The 14,085-nt window shown below is 36.0% G+C and overlaps 1 long non-coding RNA gene across 1 annotated transcript in view; it reads left to right on the plus strand.

Annotated features, from left to right (window-relative positions):
• The first annotated feature begins 239 nt into the window (after window positions 1-239).
• Window positions 240-14,085, plus strand: part of LOC103106884 (uncharacterized) — a 60,490-nt gene continuing 46,644 nt past the window's right edge. The window contains exon 1 of the long non-coding RNA XR_461859.3: window positions 240-470. This is a non-coding gene — a long non-coding RNA (uncharacterized LOC103106884). The remainder of the gene's footprint in view (window positions 471-14,085) is intronic.

The following is a 14,085-nucleotide window of genomic DNA, read 5'->3' on the forward strand; positions in this document are numbered from 1 at the left end:
TTGGGAGAACAAAAATAAATGGAGAAGAGGAGGGAGGAAGTACAAAACAAGAGATTCAGTGACACTGGGACAGAAAGGAAGGGTGGAAACACTGGCCTGACCCTGCTTAGGACCTAGCATTATCAGCTTCATTTCCTTTCCAACAAACTGACAGGTATGTGTTGGAAAGCACCGTCATGGCAAAATCCCTGCCTTATCAGCTGCTTTTTTCTGGGCCTCGGAATCCAGGCACATGCATCCCGTGGTGGGAGGGAGGTATCTCTGACGCACACATTGCCAAGTATTTTCCGCTGCAGAACTGAGAGGCCAAACCCAATCTGATCAGGTTGCTACTTCTGTCCTGCATAGAAATGACATTAATTGAAAAAGCCTACGTGATGTACTGACATTGCTCAGAGTCCAGATCAACCCATTCCTTTCTCTAGACCCTGGCTCTATCCAACCCTGGCTTCACCTAAGCTAATACTGAGGTAAGTGGCTCTTCCTTTCAATTATTTGATTTCCTTATCTACTAAAAAGTAAATGTGAATAGATTTGTACTGGATTATGAAATCTTATAACACACACACGTGCAAAAGTCAGTGTCTAGAACATGTTTTTGCACTTCAGGTTAATTCTCAAATATCTGCAATATGAAAGAGTCTGTAAAACCAGCCGGTTAAAATTCAGATTATCCCCAAATATAATTTAGTTATTAGTTTCAGCCTCTTCCTCCTCCAAACTTTTAATCAAGCTATAAACAGTTATCAAAATAGAACATATTCAAATTTCATTGCCCCGTCTTCTCCTGTGTCACATCTGATTAAGGCCAACCAAAAGGTCTACAGCAGGAAGGAAAACAGTGACCCAAATAATCTATCAACAATGTAGTGGTATCACATGTATAACCAGTATCATATTGCTTGCTATTAAAGTTGAAAGGAAGAAAGGGAGGAGAGAGTATTTCCAACTTAATTTTTTAGTGTTAAAAATTATTTTTAGGAAAAAAACTAAATATTGCCTAAAATTTTAGTATAGTATACCAGCTGCTTAGTCATCAAAAATTAAATGTATTTAATACCTGCCTCTTAAAGTATTCAGATATCCAATTCTAGTCATGCATGGAAATATAATAATAATTTACCTAGATCCCCATGGCACAATTGGGCTTAAAAAACTAAGAACATCAGATAGGGATTTCATATAACATCACAACATTGCTAGATGCCCCAAATTATTGAAAGAGACCTGCCCCCATACTTCAACCAATCAAGTGCAAGGAAAACCTAAGCTTAAATCTTAAACATTTGACTTTTAAAATATTATGTGGGGGCAGCTGGGTAGCCCAGTGGATTGAGATCCAGAGCCAGAGATGGGACTTCCTGGGTTCAAATCTGGCCTGACACTTCCCAGCTGTGTGACCCTGGGCAAGTCATTTAACCCCCATTGCCTAATCCTTACTGCTCTTCTGATTTGGAACCAATACATAGTATTGATTCTAAGATTGGATAGTGTAAAAATTAAAATTAATCTAACATAATATTATGTTTTAAGAGATTTATTAATGATCATTAGAAATAAAGGAATAAAAAGTTAACAAAATAAAAGGCTTATCAGTCAATTCAAAATCCCCTCTTACCATCACAGTCGCTGACAGGAAGGAAAGAGGCTGGGACCAGCAACCTCACTGCCTAATATCCTCTGTCTACAGGAAGTACATAATGACAAGAAGTCAATGGGCTCCCTGGAAATGTAGTTTTTAGGGTAACAGATTTCCAATTACACATTCCCACCAATTATCATTGGGAGACTAGTCTCCCCAATTGTTCATTTAACATAATCAACTTTTAAATTACAATGATTTGGGGATAAAAGAAAAGAGAACAAAAACCAATGATCTCTAGGTGCATTGACAAAAAGCCAATAAGGGGGCAGTCCCCTTCAGCATAAGAGTATATATACAAAACAAATGCATTCAACCACACAGTTCAAATCACCACATCCCAAAGTTCACTCGGGATCTTCTGGTGCAGTGTGTGATCTGTGCAGGCATCTTCATGACACCTTCTCCAAACACTTCACTTTCTGGATTCAGAGAGATAGTATGTTTCTTATTCTGAAATTTCTCTCAAAAGAATTTAAACTTTGCATTTTAGAATAATAATACATGCCCCCTGAGGAGGATATTGAAAAACACAGGGATTACTTAGGGATGCATGGTTGAGTTATGAGGCATATGAACCAATTAGCAAGAAAAATTAAAAAAAAAATCTAAAAATCCAAATAAAGAGAAAAAATAACTTGTAGATGAAATATAAAATATCAAAGTCTTATGTGTAAAAATTCTAAGTAAAGGAAAAATAAATCTATAACAGGTCCTTGTAACAGGGCCCAATTAAAATTATTTAAGTGATTATGCATTTACCCAATCAGTAGCCAGGACAACAGAAAGTTTGCCACATTATGAGATAGAAAAGTAACTAGTTTATAGGAGCCAGGTAGTAGCCACATTGAGATGTTATGTACTTGATATAAAGGATGTGTTACAAGGAAGTCCTGCATTTAACACATGTTAAACAGCCACAACACATGATCAATTCAAACACATGATCAAGTCCTTGCGCTCTTTGTGCAGAATGTCATCAGTCCACATAGGATTGGTTGGTCTCTTTGACCTTGTATTTGATTGGCACTCTGAAGGTAGTTTTGTGCTTCTTTAGCACTGTACAGTGGCTCCTTTTCTTCCCTTCTTCTGGAAATCAGACAGAATCATTAAGCAAAGTCCCATAATTTTAAAAAATCAATGGAATCATTTTTATAGTCTAAAGCTTTTTGAGTATGCACTGACATTAGGGCAATTGTATTTTAAACTTATATTACTGCAAAATCAAAAGGTTAAAGAAAAATCTTCGCAATACTGGTGACATGTGCTTCAAATACAAAAGGAGAAAAAATAAAACTGAAATAGTATATTGCACATGCAAGAAAAGTAATAATAAAAGTTTAAAAATCAAAAGTATATAGCTTACAATCAGTGACACACTGTGTAAACTAAGAAAAGGTAGAATACAAAAGTTTCTCAGCCAAAAAATGAGACCCATTTCCTTTTTTAACTTGGCCATGAACTGCTGTGTAAGTGCAAATTATTTTCAGAATAAAACAGTAATACAGTAGTACAACAGATAATACACATTCAAGAAGTATCAAAATACCCCAAATTCACAATGGTCCAGTTAATTATAATAGCAAAAAAACCCACTATCATATTTCACATGAGTTGCTGCATGACAGTAAAAAAAAATTTAGAAGTTAATGGATATTTGTCACTTGCTATGTGGCAAGCACTCTCCTAAGTGCTAAGGATACAAATACAAAAAACAAAGACTTTCCCTTTGAGGAGCTTATAGTCTATTGGGAGAAAAAAAATCATTAAAGTAAGAGGAAAGGAAAACTACCCAGCATGATGCATGATGGAACTCAGTTCAAAGTAGTACAGCTGGTACAAGCTGAATAAGTGGCTAACCCGGGAGACTTCTTTAAATGGGGGCTTTGAGAGAAGTCCTTTGGTTTGTTTCCAGCCCCCCTATTAGAAGAGAATACTGAGGGTACTATGCTGATGCAATCTGGAAGGATAAGTTTCCAAATGACAAGATCCTTTAAGTTATCACTATCCTTCCCTCCCAGATTTGTAGCATCTGGGAAGAAGTTTTATTAAGAATTCCATACATGCCTTAATGCAAATAATTGATTAAAATGTACAGTACCAAGCACAGGGACTTGGGGCATGCCACTGGAGATGTCCTTTCAAGTTGACGTTGAATTATTATGACTTTTTTTTTTTAGTATAGTCATTCAAGCACCTCCAAACCCCTCTAATTGTACAATTATCTTTTCATAATTTTCATGAGATTAGCATGAGCTATAAATCAAATACTTTGCTAAATTCTAGGCAAACTATTTCCCTGATTTATCAGCTTAGTAACTATTAAAAAGGGAAATAAGGTTAGTCTGGTATGATCTATTCTTGATGAAGCAATGCTGGTTCTTTGTAATCACAATTTCCTTTTCTCATTGTTCACTAACCACCACTTTATTAATACTTTCTGGAATTTTACCAGGAATCAAAGTTGAGCTTACTGGTTTATAGTTCATAGACTCTATTCTCTTCCCTTTTTGAAAAAGACTGGAACATATTCTCTGCTTATGCCTTGTGGTATTTCTCCTACCAACAATCATATCTGATGGTTATTTCAATTAGGCTAATCACTCAAGCAGCATGTAAATATCTATGTTCTAGGCACTGAGGATACATAGATAAAAACATTTAGTCCCTGAACTCAAGGAGCTTACATTTTATTGATGAAATAGTATGTATAAAAGCAAGTAAATATGAATCATATACATGAAAACAAGGTGGTTTGGGTTTTTGGGTTGGGGAGGGAGAGGCATTAGAAATTGGGGGAATAAAGAAGGGCTTCATGTGTAAAAAGGCCATAGTTCATGACAGCCACATGACTTACCCTAAAAAAGAATAGCCGGGTGTTTTCTTATTATAGTCTTACTTATATTGGATATCAGCTCCCTTTTAGCCACTTTTTTTCAGTTTTATCCAATGAAAAGATCATTTTCCTTGGTGGAAAAAAAAACAAAAACAAAAACAGAAGATAAAAATTGAGCTTTGCCTTTTCTGCCATCAGTTATCTGCCCATCTACCCTCAGTAGTATTCTTATCCATTCTTTGATCTTCCTCATTTCTTCAATGAGCTACAGAAACCCACCTTGCCAGCCTCAGCTCATTCTGGTACCATGCTTATAGGACTAGGTCACACTTTTGTATCCACCATCCAATACCTGCTGTTCTTCCTTTTCTGATCATCTCTTCTTAAAATATAACTGGGTTTATAAGCATCTAATACATTTACATTGATCTCTTTAGACAACTCCTGTTTTTCTTGCTCATTGGAATGGTTTCTCTTTGTGTCTTCAAAATTAAATTTTTGTAAAAGTTCCGTTCCCTCCTAGGCTGACTTACCTTGTAGAATTTTGTAGTCCATGGATACTCATCAATTCCTTCCTCTGAACCATTTAGAAATATGCTTTCTGCAAATCTAGGGTGTATGTGAGGCTATGCTGGCTTTCTTATCCTCTTTTGAAGGATGAAATTATCATTAAATTAAGTATCAGTTGCTCAACTTTTCATAGAAAGGATTCCAACATATCTAGAATATTATTAGTCTCTTATCACTACTCTTCAGTGCCCTTGTGCTAGACTTGCAATGGTTTCTCAATTGCTCAACTATTTCATCTCCTTCTAGGTTGTTTGCATTGGCAAAAACATTCCTGATCCTACTTTCCTTGACATTCACTCAGATATTCTCTACCACTTCTCCCCTCTGATTCTTTGATTTCCTCACATAAGATCTTTTTTAAATGGCATTTTATTTTTCCCCAATTACATGTAAAAACAATTTATAACATTCATTTAAAAGATTTTTTGAAGTCTGTCTGCCCTTTGATCCAGCCACACCACTGCTGGGTTTATATCCCAAAGAGATAATGAGGAAAAAGGCTTATACAAGAATATTCATAGTTGCGCTCTTTGTGGTGGCAAAAAACTAGAAAATTAGGGGATGCCCTTCAATTGGGGAATGGCTGAACAAATTGTGGTATATGTTGGTGATGGAATACTATTGTGCTCAAAGGAATAATAAAGTGGAGGAATTCCATGGAGACTGGAACAACCTCCAGGGAGTGATGCAGAGCGAAAGGAGCAGAACCAGGAGAAAATTGTAAACAGAGACTGATGCACTGTGGTACAGTTGAACGTAATGGACTTCTCCATTAGTGTCAATGCAATGTCCCTGAACAATCTGCAGGGATCTATGAGAAAAAACACTATCCACATGCAGAGGAAAAACTGTGAGAGTAAAACACCAAGGAAAGGCACCTGCTTGACTACAGGGACCGAGGGGATATGATTGGGGATGTCGACTCTAAATGAACATCCTAGGGCAAATACCAACAACATGGAAATGGATTCGGATCAAGGACATATGTGATACCCAGTGGAATTGCGCATGAGCTATAGGAGGGGTGTTGGGAGGGGAGGGAGGAAAAGAAAATCATTTTTGTATCCAATGAATAATGTTTAAAATTGACCAAATAAAAATAACGTTTAAAAAAAATATTCATAGTTGTGCTCTTTGTGGTGGCAAAAAATTGGAAAATGAGGTGATACCCTCCAATTGGGGAATGGCTGAATAAATTAATACTATACCAAAGGAATAATGAACTGGAGGAATTCCATGTCAACTGGAACAACCTCCAGGAAGTGATATAGAGTGAAAGGAGCAGAACCAGAACATTGTACACAGAGACTGATACACTGTGATACAATCAAATGTAATGGACTTCTCCATTAGTGGCAATGCAATGATCCAAAACAACTCAGAGGTATCTATGAGAAAGAATACTATCCACATTCAGAGGAAAAACTGTGAGAGTAGAAACACTGAAGAAAAACAACTGCTTGATTACATGGGTCGAGGGGGATATGATTGGTGATATAGACTCTAAATGAACATCCCAGTGCAAACACTAACAATGTGGAAATAGGTTCTGATCAAAGACAAATGTAATACCTAGTGGAATTGCGCATAGGCTGAGGGAGGGGTTGGGAGGAGGGGAGGGAAAGAGCATGACTCTTGTAATCAAGGAACAATATTTTAAATTGACTAAATAAAATTTTAAAAAAAATTTTGAGGTACAAATTCTCTCCTTTACCACTTTTCCTCCCTGAAATAGTAAGCAACCTGGTATAGATTTCACATGAACAATCATGTAAACATTTTTCCATATTAATAATTTGTGGAAAAGATCTCAGATTAAAAAAAGAGGGGAAGGAAGAGAAATGGAGTATGTTTCTGTCTGCATTCATACTCCATCAGTTCTCTCTGAGATAAATGATATTTTTCATCAGGAGTCTCTGGGATTGTCTTGGATTACTGTATTGCTTTCTGGTTCTGCTCATTTCACTTTGCAACAGTTCATGTAGGCTTTTCCAGATTTTGCAAAATCATCCTGTCATTTCTTATAGCTCAATAGTATCCCATCACATTCATATATCACTTGTTCAGCCATTCCCCAATTGATGGACGTCTCCTGAATTTCCAATTCTATACTACCACAAAAAGAGCTACAGTAAATATTTTTGTACAAAGAGGTCCTTTCCCCCATTAAAAAAAATCTCTTTGGGATACAGACCTAGTAATGGTATTGCTAGGTAAAAGGGTATACAAATTTTTAGAGTTCTTTAGGCAAAATTCCAAACGGTTCTCCAGGATAATTGGATCAGGTCGCAACTCCAACAACAGTGCATTAATGTCCCAATTTTCCAGTATCCCCTCCAACATTTGTCATTTTCCTTTTCTGTTATATTGTCCAATCTGATAGGTATGAGACAGTACCTAAGTTGTTTGAATTTGTTGACATTTAGACAAGTATTAAAAGGTTTTATCATGCCTTGTGTATATGTTTTGGAAAGAACACATCTTGCAATTGTTATCAGGTCAAAAAAACTTGGCTTAGAACCTCTCCACAAAGTCACTAGCAAGCATTCTTCTTCTTTCCTGACCCTTACTGAATGATCACTTCTCTGACAGCACCTATAAGTTTAGTGTATCATTCCTTAGATAAGCAGCTGTTTCCTCCTCAGCATCCTATTCTCCAGAAAGAATTTAATTTGATTTTCACCTCAAAATGTTCAGTGATCTTGATTCCCTCCATTAATATCTTGACTCCTTTATCAAATCAGCAAATATTTACTAAGTGCCTACAATATGTCAGCCACTATTCTAGGCAATGAGAATACAAAGGAAAATCCCTGCTCTCAAAGGGCTTATGTTCTTTTTTTTTTTAACCTTTACCTTCTGTCTTAGAATTGATACCAATGGGGACAGGTGGGTGGCTCAGTGAATTGACAACCAGGCACAAAGATGAGAGGTCCTAGGTTCAAATTTCACTTTAGACACTTCCCAGCTATGTGACCCTGGGCAAGTCACTTAACTTCCACTGCTTATCCTTTATCACTCTTCTGCCTTGGAACCAATACACAGTATTGATTCTAAGATGAAAAGTAAAGGTTAAAAAAAAAAAGAAGTGATACCAAGTATCAGTTCTAAGGCAGAAGAGCAGTAAGGGGTAGGCAAATGGGGTTAGGTGACTTAGATCACACAGGTAGAAAGTGACTAAGGCCAGATTTGAACCCAGGAACTCCTGTCTCCGGACCTGACTCTCTATCCACTGAGCCACCTAGCTGTCTCTAAAGAGTTTATATTCATTGCTTGACAGCTAAAGCAAATATCCTTTCCCTTCTACCACTATTCTCTTACTTTGTCTTACCTTTTTTTAAACTTACCTTATCTGACCAACTTTATCTTCTTTGAATTCTCTTCAAGATCTTTCTTCTTCAGTTTTTCTTTTCCTTCACATCACTTTTCTTCAACTTTTTTTTTCATATTCTCCCAAGTTTCTACTCTTCAATTTCTGGTCTTGTTCTCAATTCTAAAGTTCTCCTAATCCCAAGATTTCTGTTTTACACAGATTTATTTCCCATATAAGGAAGAAAGGAAGGCCACAATGTATTCTTCCCTATTGATACTGTAGTTAACATGATTGCAAACATGACTGAAAACAACTTAAGTATCATTTCACACTATGCAAATTAGCAAAGATGACAAAAACAGTAACAGTTAATGATGGATGATAGAAGGTGGAAGTACACCAATACACTACTAGAGAGTTATGAATTAGTTCCAAACCTCCAAAATTTGGAATTAGGCAAGAAAAATTATAAAAGCATTCATATACTTCTAGTAATGCCACTACCAGGTATATTTCCCAAAGAGACCAAAGATAGAAACAAAGATCCAACATGTAAGATATTTATAGTCATATCTTTTGTAGAAGCAAAGATTTAAAAAAAAGAGGGTGCCCATTTATTGGGAAAAGGCTAAAAAAATGTGATTATTGTTATTATATGGTAAAAAAAGTGCTGAATAACAGAATAATAGATCTCAGTTCAATGATCATTTTATAAATAAGGAAACTGAAGCCCACAAGAGTTTCAAGTTGCACATCTAATAGTAGCAATGACAAAACTAAAACTTAGGTCTCCTGAATCTGCCTAATTTTTGGCCTCTCTTTTTAAACTACTCAAATTTCAAACACATAGATTATTTGTATCCAGAATTATGAAATTTTCCTCCATTAAGGACTGAATCAGAAAGAAAACCAAAAAAGAAAAAATAATTTTATGAGAAATAAATATAGATTTAAAAACACAAGATGCAGATGGTTTCAGAACTCATAGAACACATCTGTGATGACATCATTCTGGATCAGTCCCAGGTACAGCAGCAGATCCACAGAAAAATGGGAAAATAAATGGGCATAGGCCAAAATGGCAGAATAGCAGAAAGTACAGCAAGTTCTCTCCCATACCCCCAAACTCCCCCAAACAGATCTAGAAAACTTACCAGACTGAATCCTAATGAGGAAATACAAGGGGAAAAAAATCAGTGAGTCATTTTTCCAGCATGAATCAGCATAATGAAGTAGGGAGATCTGTGGACACTGGGGGACAGAGTCTGGCCAAGAATGAACTATAATGGAACATTCTATTATAGAGAAAAGTTGTGTACCAGGATCAAAAGAGGCTCCAGATCCAGTATAGAGGGGTCTGGCCTTGTCTAGGGTACAGGAATTAGTACCAGCTGGCAGCTGGGCTATTTATTACACAGTTCCAGGTCACATATTGAGGATGAACTGAGCATAAATAAACGGCTCTTTTTGTACTGTCAAAAGAATGGGAATCTAAGAGGGTGCCTATCAGTTGGGGAACAGCTGAGAACAAATTATGATATATAAATACAATAAAATACTATTGTGCTATAGGAATGGTGAAGGGTTTGATTTTGGAGAATGCCTGGAAGACTTGTAAGAATTACAGAATGAAAAAGCAGAGATAGGAGAACAATTTATAGGTTAATACAACATTGTTAGTGTATACAATACTGTAAAGACTTAGTAACTTTTATTACATAATAATCAACCATGATTCTGCATGATTAATGATGAAATGTGCTACCCAGCTCCTGATAGAAAGGTGATATGATATAGTCAGAATGAAGAATGAGGCTTTTTTTTTAACATGGCCAATGTTTTTTGCTCAACTATACATGCTTGTAACAAGGATTTTGCTTTTCTCTTTCTCAAATGAGTAGGAGGGAAAGAAAGTGGATTTTTATTGGGGGGGGGGGCTGTTGCTTGTTGAGCCATTTGTTTTGCTGCCATTTGTCATTTTGGGAAATAGTTGTACTGCAACTGTTTAGGAGAAAAATATTTTGAAAAAGAACTTTTTTAGGAAATTGTCTATTTTCTAACTACTATTCTATTTTAATATATTCAATTCTTTAAACTAAACACAAAGTATCTGCTACCTTGAATTTTTAAGTTATTACAAAGACAGACAGCCTGTTTGGGTTTCCAAATTGTTATAACTAGAACATTATACTGGTGAACAACATCAGTAAGAGCTATATGAAATAACAGATAAAGGGTTAAAATCAGGAGAACCTAGGTTTAAGTCCTACCTCTGTGAAAGAGAATTCTTTACTCTATTGTCTATCCTGAATTAACACTAACTTAAGTACCTCACTAGCCTGAAGACAGGATTAACTCTCCTTTGTCCACATTTAAATTGAATTAACAAAAGATTGAACACCCTATTTAGATGGTGAGAAGTCAACAAGATACTTGGAGAGCTCCACCTTTTTTTTAACTCAATCAATCAGAAACTTGTGAATTCTTTTAAGAGTTCACACCCTCAGAAACAGTTCAAACAAGAATCTGTGAGCCTTTTTCAGGAGAAATTGATCATCAGAAGGCAAGAAGTTGATCCCACAAACTGGCCCCCTGGGCAGTGCTAGACAATTTGGAAATTGTGACTGGCCCCTGTGAAGAGGGGAGGAGACAAGAAGTCACCATAAAAGCAAAGCTCAAACGCCCTCAGAAGAGATGGTCTTTGAGAAGATAGTCTGAAGAGATTGTCTTCTGGAGATAGTCTTCAAGGGAGTTTTGCTGGAGACTACAGCTTAGATTTTGGGCTTGGCTTCAACTTGGACTCTGACTTCTGGGTGAGTGAAAGTTTCCTAGTTTCCTAGGAGACTAGATTCCATCTTGGAGGAAGCCATGTGGTTACTCACCACCAGCCTTCCTGGTTGAGAATAATCTCTTTCTGGATTAAGCAGCCCTGGAATAAACATTTAGGTTGATAGGATGGATAAACTCTCTAACCTGTTCACACTTCTCTTTATTGTTTCCTCTCCATTTTATAAATATTTGTAAATAAATTTCTGACTTGAGATATAATATTGGCAACCACATAATTTCATAAAATTACTGTCCAACCATTAATTTTCACCTTTACATCTCTGACATACCAAGTATATGATTCCCATGCAAGTCAAACTCTCAGAGCCTCGGAAAGTTCTCCAAGTCTTAAAATTTGAGGAGTTAGTATCTTTGGGTAATGGTAGAGGAAACTTCCTCTACCAGTGTATGAGCTCCCCTCCCCAAAACTCCCCTCGTTAAAAATGAGAGAAAAAAACTTTTCAACAAGACAAACAAAACAAATTCCCACACTGGCAATATCCAAAAATATAATTCCTTTCACATCCTGAGTCAGGCTCAAGTCCACACAGAGGTAATTTGTTTATTAGGAGATACATAAGCTTTTATCAAAATGGGTCTTCAACTGGTTGTTACATTGATCAGGTCAGAGTTCTTAAGTCTTTCCAAGGACTTTCTTTTTTCTTTATAACATTGCTGTCCTTCTATAAATTGCTCTCTTGGCTCTGCTAACTTTCTACTGCCTGGGATTTTCTGAAACGGTCTTTACCCATTCCTTACTGAACAATAATATAAAAATACATCTATATACAATTTGTTCTGTCATTTTCCAAATTTTTTCCAACCTTAATTTTAAATTTTTAAATATTGCCTCTTTGAAATTGGAATGTTTTATTTAATTGCACCTACATTCCTTTTTCCCTTCACACTCCCCTCACATTCCCACCTATTTCCCTGTTAAGTTTGATGTATCTCCTACACCAAACTCTTAGGAGGTGGGATGGAATGTTTAACTGCTTTTTATCCAGTTTAGATAAGAATAAAATTCATCTGATGTCCATTCCCAACACCTTTTCTCTCCATATTTGTAGACTTTTCTTCTCCTATAGCACCATTATGAGAAATAGTAAATTCCATTCCTTCTTTCTCTTTTCCTACATTAATACATTCCACATCTTCCCTTTCTTCTCTTAAAATCCCTAGAATAGAATCATCCATGTCTCTCCCCTCCAGTTCCCGTTTTTATTTAACTCCTTCAATACACTTGAAGATATTAAGGTTCTGAAGGGGCACATCAGTTTTCTTCCCCTCCTGTGAGAATGTTAGCATCATCAAACAGTCCCTTTCAAATATTCAAATTATATTTGTCCTTCTAGGTTTTTCTCTAGAGTCTTGTGTTTGTCTTTCAAAGTTCCTACTCAGCTCTTATCTTTTAATCAGGAATATTGGGAAAGTACTTTAGTTATAATAAATATCTATTTTTTTATTGTAAGATTATATTTAGTTCTGCAGGATAAGTTATTCTTAGTTCTATATTTTGTTTTTTAGAATATTGTAGTCCAAGATCTTCCAATTTTAATAGAAGCTTCCAGGTCTCTTGTGATCCAATCTATGATAGGTCCTTGGTACCTGAACTCTTTGGCAGCTTATAGTGTTTTCTTTCATGTGAATTCTCTGAATTTTGTCTAAAACAATGCTAGGACTTATCCATTTTAAGTTACTTTTAGGAGTAATCTGTTAATTATGCTTTCACTTTACCCTGTGGTTATAATTGATCATGCCAAGTTTTTCTTTCCTTTTTTTTAAACACATGGATCCTTTCCTTTCTTTTATCTTTTTGGAGTATAGGCATCACAGTGGGATTGCTGAATCTGTCCCTTTGAGACTCAAGCATCACCTTCTAGCAGAAGTTTTTCAGGATCCCAACTATTAGTGCCTTCTCTTTCAAACTACTTTATATTTATCAACTTTGTATTCATTATCTTTATATTTATTTTGTACTTATTTATATACCTTGTCTTCCTACTTAGGTAAGGCACTAAGCAAAGGTTTCTTAAGTCTGCATCTATAATTATTCAGAAGTTCATTTCAAATTTATTCTGATTTATCCATTAAATCAGAATGGTTATCTTTGACTTTTTTTGCTTATGAAAAATATTCTGGTAGGGCAGGATTGGTCTAGTGTAGTAATATCAAATTTAAACAGAAACAAGGTTGCTAAGCCATACATAAAGATCTTGATGGATCACATAATGACTTAGAAAACCTCATGTTAGCATTATCTATGTTCTACTATATTTTTGTTTTGTTAACTATTTCTCAATTGCATTTTAGTGTGGTTCAGGTGGTTCAGGCACAAGAGAGTGCTGCAAGCTGCAATGCTGCAGTCCATGTCACCTATGGTCTAAGGCAGTGATAGTGAACCTTTTAGAGGTGTAAGTGATATCCTTAGGCACATGTAGACAGGGGTAGGGAAGCAGCCTGGCCCCACATTGCTCTGGCTTTATAATTTTCTCTGGCGAAGTCTGTGCTGGGGTGACAGCAGGTATGCCCAAAGAGAGGTCTCTGAGTGCCCCCTTTGGCAGGCATGCCGTAGGTTTGCCACTATGTGTCTAAAGGATATGAAAAATAAATTAGGAAACAAAATGACAGCTTCTATTCTACCAACTAACTAGGTTTGTTTCCCTTATGTAAAATATGAAGTTACAACAATATCTCCTTTTTTTTAATCAACTTCACATAAATGTTGTCAGAGCAAAAAATTTTTGAATAAATATTAGAGCACTGTGAGATATTTAGAATATTCCAATGAGGCAAATACTAATTTCTAATATAAGCAACATAACTCATCTTAACTCAATTACCACAAATGGTTCAGCTTCCAACATGGTTTCAGTTTTGTTAAATTCTATAGAA

This window comes from Monodelphis domestica, chromosome 2 (assembly GCF_027887165.1).
Source record: "Monodelphis domestica isolate mMonDom1 chromosome 2, mMonDom1.pri, whole genome shotgun sequence".
NCBI lineage: Eukaryota > Metazoa > Chordata > Mammalia > Didelphimorphia > Didelphidae > Monodelphis > Monodelphis domestica.